Below are 9,598 nucleotides of genomic sequence, written 5' to 3' on the forward strand. Positions count from 1 at the left end.
TCCCGCGAGGTTTCCAGAGCCTGCTACCTTATGTTGAAAACAGCAGTGGTTATTTTACACAGCATTCCAACAAATACTGTTGTAAACAATTCCCCACCCATTTTGTATCTTGAAATTTATTTTTACTTCTTCTTTAGGGCTTCTACCTAGTGTGCATCAAGCTTTAGGAAACACAACAATCTCTTGGGTTGTAACACCCAGAAAGTGAAGGAATTATGCAGCGTCTGAATGCAGACTCTGAACCAACCATGCAGAAAATTCAAATTCGTATTCATCTTTGTACGTGATGCAGGTCATAAATTGTAAGCCCAAAGTATGGTTTTCTTTGAATTAAAACCCAGACAGGTATGTTCATTCAGTCCCCATGAAGCTATAATCTGGTCAAGTAATGTAGGACATGATGAGAGATCTACATATCGAGTTAAATGTTTATTTACTTATTTATTTTTGCAACACTTTGGTGCGTTGGCACAGCAACGATTGCATAACATTTAACTGTGCAGGAGGTTGGTACTGTGCAGCCATGATTTTTTGGGGGGGGAAGTATCCCCCCTTCCTCCATCTGTTCCATGTTCAGATCCCCATAAATATGTGAACATATCCAAGCTTGTCAATAAGCAGATCTGCTGACTGAGCGCCTTTGATTGCCATGACATTACATCAACAACCTGCAATCAAACAGTGCAGGAGCATTCTCTGCTTAGAAAAGGAAGCAGGCTGCAACCTCGTTGTCATTTATGCCGGTGAACAGAAGCCTACTTTTGGAAAAACACAAATGGCTATTCCTGGGTATCAGAATCATCCCTGTCTTTGTTCCAACTACAGAATGTTTAATTCCATTACATAACACTGGATGCATTAAAACCCAGCAAAGTCCCAGTGTGTTCAGTGGGACACACTCACCAGGGAGAAAGCTCAGCCAGACTTATTTTCAAGTAAACATGTACAGGACTGTGGTGCTGCAGTTTCTAAAACGCTGTTCCACAACACAAACACCATACTAATGACAAATACCCTGGTACAGTAAGCAGGGTTGCCAGACCTGCAGGTCAGACCTGATGTCTTCCAAGTTTGCCTGGCCCCCCTCCAGGTGGAAAGCTTAAATCTCCAGGTCCACCAGAGTGTCTTTAATTACACAATTATCAGATTGTGTATGGGACGCGGGTGGCGCTGTGGGTTAAACCACAGAGCCTAGGACTTGCCGATCAGAAGGTCGGAGGTTCGAATCCCCGTGACGGAGTGAGTTCCCATTGCTCGGTCCCTGCTCCTGCCAACCTAGCAGTTCAAAAGCACGTCAAAGTGCAAGTAGATAAATAGGTACCACTCCAGCGGGAATGTAAAAGGCGTTTCCGTGCACTGCTCTGGTTTGCCAGAAGCAGCTTAGTCATGCTGGCCACATGACACAGAAGCTGTATGCCGGCTCCCTCAGCCAATAAAGTGAGATGAACGCTGCAACCCCAGAGTCGGTCACGACTGGACCTAATGGTCAGGGGTCCCTTTACCTTTACCTATCAGATTGTGCATGCAACTTGCAAGCTTCAACCCACCAAGAATCAGCTGCAAATTGCAGTGCAAGCACTTCCTCCACTCCTTTCTCCCAATTAACCTCTGTCTCCAGACCCTACTCCTCTGACATCACCGGGGGCCAGGGCCACCCCTAGGTCTCAAGTTTGTACTCTGAAATCTCAGGGTCTGGGGTGTTCCTGATTTGGCCATCCTAACAACAGGCTAGTTCCCCTATTCTCTCTCCAGGCAAGCAAGGGGCATCACCAGAATCCACTGACACACGTTACATGGGGGTAAAAATGTGGAGTTTGTCCTGGGGAGAATTTCAAGCGGGGGGGGGGGGAGGCCTGGAAGGCCTCATTTGGGTTTCCCAGCCATGTTCTGTGTTAATTTATGGTGCTGGCATTGTGGGGAAAACCAGCATTCATTCCCCTTATTTCCAGCACGACTCCAAAGCCTTCGCCCATTCTCCTTCCTCAAGCAGTTATGAAGCCTTCTTGTTCTCCATTACAGTGGTACCACGGGTTAAGTACTTAATTCGTTCCGGAGGTCCGTTCTTAACCTGAAACTGTTCTTAACCTGAAGCACCACTTTAGCTAATGGGGCCTCCTGCTGCCGCCACACTGCCGGAGCACGATTTCTGTTCTTATCCTGAAGCAAAGTTCTTAACCTGAAGCACTATTTCTGGGTTAGCGGAGTCTGTAACCTGAAGCGTATGTAACCCGAGGTACCACTGTACTTTCAAACGTGCTCCCACAGAAACAAGTTTCCAAGCTGGTTAGGGTCTGTACTAGAAGACAAGGCTTCATAACATAGCACTTTTGGAAAATAGCAGCATGAAGGGAGTTGTTCCTTAAAAGATAATGGCTGCTTCCTTATTACAAAGCACCCTAGCAGAACGCTACCCATCATTTAGGCACCAAACGTCCTGTCTTTTGGGAGCATTTACACTGGGATAGCTGAATCTTGAACAAAATGACTTTCTGTCTGCTCAGCCTTTTCCTAATCTGCTGCAGCTACAGCTAGGGTCTGTCAACATCACAGCGGTTTTAACACAGATGTTACAGAGCGAAGGGGAAACGGACAGTCCATAGACCTGTTCACATGAAGCAGAAACTCAACACATGGTCTGGCATGAACAAGGGATGATGCCCACGTAGTTGGGAGAAATCCGGCCTGCTTCACTCCCCTGGAGATGCTGTTGCTGCATTACGTGGAGCTCAGCCATAGTTTGGCTTATGATTACATCCAAACCCAGGCTCATGGTCTGTCTCCCCCAAGAACAAACCTTGGTCAGAGTTCGTGGTTTGTTGGGAGCGAGACAACCCACAAGCCCAAGTTTGGCTACAATGCTATACCAAACCATGGCTTATCTACAGGTAGGGTAGCAGCGGCAGGAGGCAGAGGTTGAAAGCAGCCACAGTTTTTGCTTTGTGCATTCACACACTCACCGGTTCACACTTAGCCATGGTTTGGTGATGCGTGAGAATTGGGCTCATCCCTGAAGAAAAATATAAGCCTTCCTCACAGATCAGTCCAGGGTACCAAATCCGAACACTGGTGCATCTAACTCGATGCTGTCTAAACCAATTACCAACAACTGTCCAGGCTCACTCCCATTCCTACCTAAGAAAGGCTGAGGGTAAAATCCTGGGACCTTCCATATGCAAAGCACATTCTCCGCCACAAGAGAAAATCCCTTCCTTTAAACAGAACAAATAGTCGAGGATCGCCAGTCAACCATAGTTGAATAAAGCAGTATACAGTATATTAATTTCAAAACAAAGTAACCAAGGCTGCAATCCTGCTCACACTTACCTGGGACTAAGCCCTACTGAACACAATGGGACTTGTTTTTAAGTAGCAATGCCTAGGATTGTGCTGTAAAGCGGCAATCATATAACTAATTCCTAATTTGATGGGTCTTTCTTCTGAGTTGTTGTGCATAGGATTGTGGTCTAATCGGGGACAGAATTCCTTCCGCCACCCAAATATGGTGTTCAGCCAGATCCAAAGGGAAAGGGAACCCAACAACTCTACAGAAGGACACACGCAACCAAAGGTGTTTCCAAACTCTTGCTATTTTCGGGTGCAATTCAATCACTTTGCAGCAAATTTGAATTGTGCAATTAAAATTGGAGATCTCGTACAAGAGAAATCAGTTTCCCCAAAAGATCAGATTCTTCAATAAGGAGAGCTAGGGGTATCCCTTGCCTGTCAGTGGAGATAATACTGAACTAGATGGATCAATTTTCTGACTCAGTAGAGGGCAGCTTCTTAGGTTCAATGGAAAGCGTGGGATAAGGCTTGATGCATTGTCATCAGACCTCCCCGCAAACAGATGAGGACAAACGCTCAACAAACAGCCAACTTCGTCTAACCTCCCTGCAAGCAAACCAGGAGGCATATTCAACCAATAGATACTCTGGAGGAGCTGTCCTCCCCCGCCCCGCCCCAATCTGTTCTCATTAAATGACAATGCATTTGGAGATCGGTTCATAAACACACTCCTAGCTGATCACGATCTTGGTTTTTAGAAAATTAAAAAACCCAACACACACATGCGCAAACTCACCCAAACCCTTCCTGATCCCGATGATTGACAGAACGAATCACGAGAGGCAAATAAAACAAAATGCCCACTGTGCAGCCAGGAACACAATAGACGGTTGTTTCTGTCCACACGGCCGCTCGCAACTCCCACAGTCACAAACAGCACAGCTGTGTGTTGATGCAACCCTACCTACACCCCAGTCGCCAGCACTGAGGTCAGCAGCGCGGACGCTCCCAGGAAAGCTCTCGAATTCAGACGTGTCAGCAAAAGAAGGCGGGGGGGGTGGCAGGAGGGTCAACCGGGGCGCTGCTTGCATCTACCCGCTCCTAAGGAGGGGCAGGAAGAGAAACCTCTCCGGGCTGCCACGATTGCCGCTAGCCAGAGCTTTGGGCCGTCTGCAAAGGCGGCCTTGCAAACACAAGCGTCCCCTATGCACCCAAGCTGACCTAAACCCACGCAAATACACACGAGGCCAATGCCAATGCATTTCCTTGCCTTGCCCGCCCCAAACAAACGACAGGAACAATTGCATGCCCCGGGCCTACCTTTCCACGCAGATCCACACCTTTGCAAAATAGCAAAGGTTCCTGCTTGCTTTCCACCCCGCCAAGCCCTCTCGCTCTCTCTTCTGCAGAAGGACGGCCCAGCTAGTCGCCTCCAGAGAGTCAGGCCAGGCTTTTGCAAGCGTGCCAGGAGCAGAGGCGACGTGCAAGAGCCGCGCGCGCCGGCTGCTGCTGTTTTGCTGCTTCCCCCGGGGACGGGACTGGGGCGCACCGAGCACGTTCCGGAGCGCGGCGCCTGCAGCCTCCCCGCTGAACTCTCCCTACGCAGCGAGGGATCCGACGGCACGCCTCGTTCTCACCCCGGGCTGGAGCAGGAGGAGGAGCCGGAGCAGGAAGGAGGGAGGGAAGAGGCGGCTCTCCAAGCCGAGAAGCAGAGTCAGGCAGAGCTTCTGGGCGTCCGCATGCAGACCGGGTTTAAAGCGCATCGAGCGCGCGTTTAAAGCGCGAGACGAGGTGCCTTGTCGGAGCTGGGTAGCAGGCAGCACAGTCTAGGGTGGTTGCAGCCAGGGCCGGATTTAGATTTGATGAGGCCCTAAGCTACTGAAGTTAATGGGGCCCTTTATATGTCCAGCTGTCCTTTGTCAACATCAAATGTTTTTTGCGTTGAATATATGCTATATGGTAATTTATGGACCTAATTACAGCATAGGAGCCTACACAACACAAAACACTGTTGCTGTATGTAGGTTTTATTTTATTTGTTTTTTATCTTATATTTTGGAAATGTACATCCAGTTTTTCCCTTCTTTAAATTTTTTTGGGGCTCCCAAGAGAGTGTCAGGAGTTCAGCCTACACTCGAGTAGGACCCTGGCAGAGACACATGCCCGACTGGCATGTTCCCTCCCTCCTGGTCGATCATTCGGGAGCTTCTTAAGCTTTCTTCAGTCCGAACATCACAGTGACCAATGCCAACAGACACCGGCACACTTAGGGATCCACAGAGTCTGCGCAGTTCACGTGACAGACCTCAGTAACTCAGCATTTTGGCTAATCTACTTATTTACATTTTGGCTAATCTACTTATTTACGCACGGAGCACTGCAACATGGCTCCCTCTCTCTCTAGCATCAGACAGCAAAGAGAAAAAGAACGAAGGACAATAGTCCCACTTCACGGAACACAGTAACACAAACATCCCGTCTCCATCACTTCCCACTCTGTGGGGTCGAAACATATACCGTCATGTGAAAGACAACAATCCCATGACTGCAATCATGGAGCCGGAATTCGAACAGAGTGTGGGGCCCTAAGCTATAACTTGTTTAGTTTCTACATAAATCCGGCACTGGTTGCAGCCCTGGTTGCCGCACCCTGTCAGTAGCAACCAAGAAACCGGGGATTCCAGTGTGTGGCGTAATGGTTAGAGTGCTGGACTTGGGCCTGGTTCAAATCCCCGCTGGGCCATGATGCTTGCTTGGGAAACCTTGGGGCAGTCACTGTAGCTCAGCCTAGCCTACCTCACAGCAGGGGCGTAGCCAGGATTGTTTTGGGGGGGAAACCTAAGATTTGCATTGTATTGATTTAGGGGTGCAACTGCTCCCCTGCCCCCCCTTTGGCTATGCCCATGCCTCACAGGGCTGTTGTGAGGGTCAAACGGGGAGGGGGGAGTATGTAGGCCCCCTTGAGGTCCCTGAAAGAAAGGTGGGGCGTAAATGTACAGTATTAAATAAGTTTATGTGGTAGAGCAGGATATAAATCCACAGCAAGGACTCTTTGATGTTGGGGTTCCCAGTGACCACTTATTCCCTGAACCAGGTGCAAATTGAAGCTGAGGCACAGATGGCAACAAGAACTGCCTTAAAAAAATGATTTATTTTATGACAATTGTAATTTTATTAATACTTGGTGAGGGATCAAACTAGACAGTCTCACTTTTAAAGGCATGATTCCACCAGGCCTAGTCAGGAAATTAAGAATTTTCCACAATGGTTGACACATGTGGGTTTCCCCTCACCACACACACTTTCAGACTTTTTTTTTTTTTACTGTGCAGTTTTCGTGTGCTTTTGTTGTAAACCGCTTTGATGTTCTTCATGAGATAGCGAACTATAAATAGTTTCATGAATGCATGGTCGTTTTCTGTCAGAAACACTGTTTCGGGTTTAAACAAGAGCTTCACTTATAATTCCCCACAACTGAACGGCTGCTGTTAAATCTATTGCTTCCTAGCCGCTTTGAGTCCGTCAGGGAAAAATTGATGATTAATAATAATAATAATAATAGAATGGCTATCTGCTGTTAATTTGCCTCTAGCCCCTTTCTAGGTCATTTTCCTCAGGAAATTATAAACAGCTTTATCCTGCCAGACAGACCCCTAAGCACCTCTTGCTCTTTTGCTAGCCAGGCCCTATCTGCCAGTTAAACTGTCATATTCTTCCTTTATCACCCTCACTCTTTTCTGATTAGCTAATGTCCGTTTCCTATCTGTCGTTGTGTATACACCACACCTTTAAAGCATATTCAGAGCAAGTTATTTCAAAGAATTCTGGGAACTGTAGTTTCCCCCCCCCCAACCCTTAACAAACAACAGCGCCCGGAATTATTTGAGGGAGCAAATTTGCTTCAGATGTGGAGCAATAGAGTCTGTTGACCATGTCCCTAAAACCCATTCCCGCCCAAAGAATCCTAGAGAACTGTAGTTTACTTCTCCCCGGAGCTACAATTACCAGCACCCAGAAAGTCTACAGTTCCCAGAAGTATTTTATTGTGGGTGCAAGGGTTTCATTGGAGGTTTTTAAACAGAAGTTGAATGGCCATCATCTATCAGGAATTGTTTAGCTGAGATTCCAGCATTGCAGGGGGTTGGACTAGATGACCCTCGGGACCCTTCCAACTCTACAGTTTTTTTGGTTCTAAGTGCTTTCAGTGTATAATGTGCTGATTCTCCCCCATTAAGAAATCTCCCAGGAATATCTTATTCTTCTGTAGATCGGTGTTGTTTTGCATAAGGTTTGCCATAAATAAATAAATAAGCTTCCGACTTCAGTGCAGAAGAGGATAATTTTGTCTTGCCGGCTTCATTTAAGAAAGAGCAAGCGAACATATTTTCGTATATCTGTTTTAAACTGTTTTAAGGAGATGGATGGTTTTAATTGTGCATTTAATCCTGTTGGTCTGTGACCGTACGAAACCAACAATTTATTCATACATGCTTGTACAACTGTTATTATCTGGACATATAGCAGAGGTCAGCAAACTTTTTCAGCAGGGGGCCAGTCCACTGTCCCTCAGACCTTGTGGGGGGCCAGACTATATTTTGGAGGGAAAAATAAATGAACGAATTCCTATGTCCCACAAATAACCCAGAGATGCATTTTAAATAAAAGGACATATTCTACTCATGTAAAAACATGCTGTTTTAGAAGGCGATTGGGCCAGATCCGGCCCCTGGGTCTTAGTTTGCCTACCCATGACATATAGCCTCAATTGTTCACCCTCATCCACCCCAGGAAAAAAAATATTTTGGGGGAATAAAGAATAAAGACCCACTCATTTGTATGGGAGCAAATGCAAACTGCAATATGCTTGCATGCATATTTGGAGAAGAGGGTGGGGGAAAATAAGAGCAGCACTGTCCTTTCCTTGGTTCCCACTTTATCTACACATGGCCAGCTTCCTTTAGAAATTAGCATGAAAGCTTCTGGGACTTGTGGCAAGTTAACTAACTAGGGCAAGAAAATAGGATGAAGCAAATGATAGTCTCTATTGGACGTTTTTCTCTTAACTCTGCGACCCGGGAGGAAAATGCTGGAGCACCAGCGCCACCCCGTGCCCACAATGTGCAACAACAGCAACCCTTGCAATAATCAGGTCCACGTTTGCAGTTCGGTGCGAGGGCCGCCATTATTTTACTGCAGCTTTGGGCGTCTGGGGTTGCCTTCCATGGCGCAGTTAACGCAGAGCAATCCTAATCTCCAGACCCATTTTTAAATATATATATATATATATATATATATATATATATATATATATATATACTTTCGGAGCAAGCAGCAAACCGTGTCGGAGAGTTCGCATTTTATTTCCTTGCTCACTTAATTTAAATAAATCCACAACCTGGCAGGACATGGCAGTGCAATGAGTCTGCACGGTGGTTCCTTTTTTTGCTTTTCTGCTCGGAGCAACGGGGAAACCATCTTATGTGGCAGGAAGGGCGGCGGCGAGCAACAGAGAACTGCAGGGGAATATTTGCTGCGAAGCTCCTTCCCTTTTGCAATGAACGGGGAAGGGGAAAAAAAAAGCAAGCAAGCCGGAAATAGCTTTGCAAGAATTTCCCGACGTCCCTTATATGCCGTTCAGAGCCTCTCTGCAATCAGATGGTAGCGTGGCCGAGTGGTCTAAGGCGCTGGATTTAGGCTCCAGTCATTTCGATGGCGTGGGTTCGAATCCCACCGCTGCCAAGATACATCTTTTTTATTTTTTTCCCCTTCTCTCTCTCTCTCTTCCACCCGAAATCTCGGTAATTTGCTCCCCGTTGATTGGAAAGGTGATCTTGAAAGATTTGCTGCTCTCCAAAATCCCGGGTTTCGGGATCGTGATGAGCTGCCGTTTGCAGTGCAATTGCGATCTCTGCAATGCCCTTAAGGAATGCAGCTGGGAGACCCAACACTCTCAAGGCTGCCGGGTGAAATTCCCTTTATACTTCGCTTTTTATTTCGTCGTTTCCCCCCGGGGACTGAAAATACTGTTCTGTCTCGCAGCTCTCGCTGTTCTAAAACAGGCCTGACATGCATATCAGCCCATTCATTGCCTAGACAAAAACCACGCGTTTTCAATGGGGAGAAGAGCGAAAGACGGTGAACTAAATAAATACGAACTGCAAAACCATGTAGGAATGAAACGACATGCCCATTTCGTTTGTCACCTTCGATTCTCTCCGTTGCTCATTTCCCCAGTCTTCAGTTCTCCTTATTTCTACAGCAATTTCTTATTTAATTAAAAAACACACCAAAACACAAGTATTTTAGTGCAAAT

At 46.7% G+C, this 9,598-nt stretch overlaps 1 protein-coding gene across 9 annotated transcripts in view; it reads right to left on the minus strand.

Annotated features, from left to right (window-relative positions):
- Nucleotides 1–5,060, minus strand: part of EEF2K (eukaryotic elongation factor 2 kinase) — a 43,267-nt gene extending 38,207 nt beyond the window's left edge. For 2 of the 9 annotated variants that reach the window (XM_083585683.1, XM_083585678.1), the window contains exon 1: nt 4,606–5,060. The gene's annotated coding sequence lies outside the window, so the exon portion shown is untranslated. Of the gene's footprint in view, nt 1–4,081; nt 4,353–4,605 lie in introns of those variants that run through there. The other 7 variants (XM_083585677.1, XM_083585675.1, XM_083585682.1 and 4 more) reach the window with 6 other exon arrangements.
- Between the last annotated feature and the right edge of the window lie 4,538 nt (nt 5,061–9,598).

The sequence above is a fragment of the Podarcis filfolensis genome (assembly GCF_964270895.1).
Source record: "Podarcis filfolensis genome assembly, chromosome: 14".
In the NCBI taxonomy this organism is placed as follows: Eukaryota; Metazoa; Chordata; class Lepidosauria; order Squamata; family Lacertidae; genus Podarcis; species Podarcis filfolensis.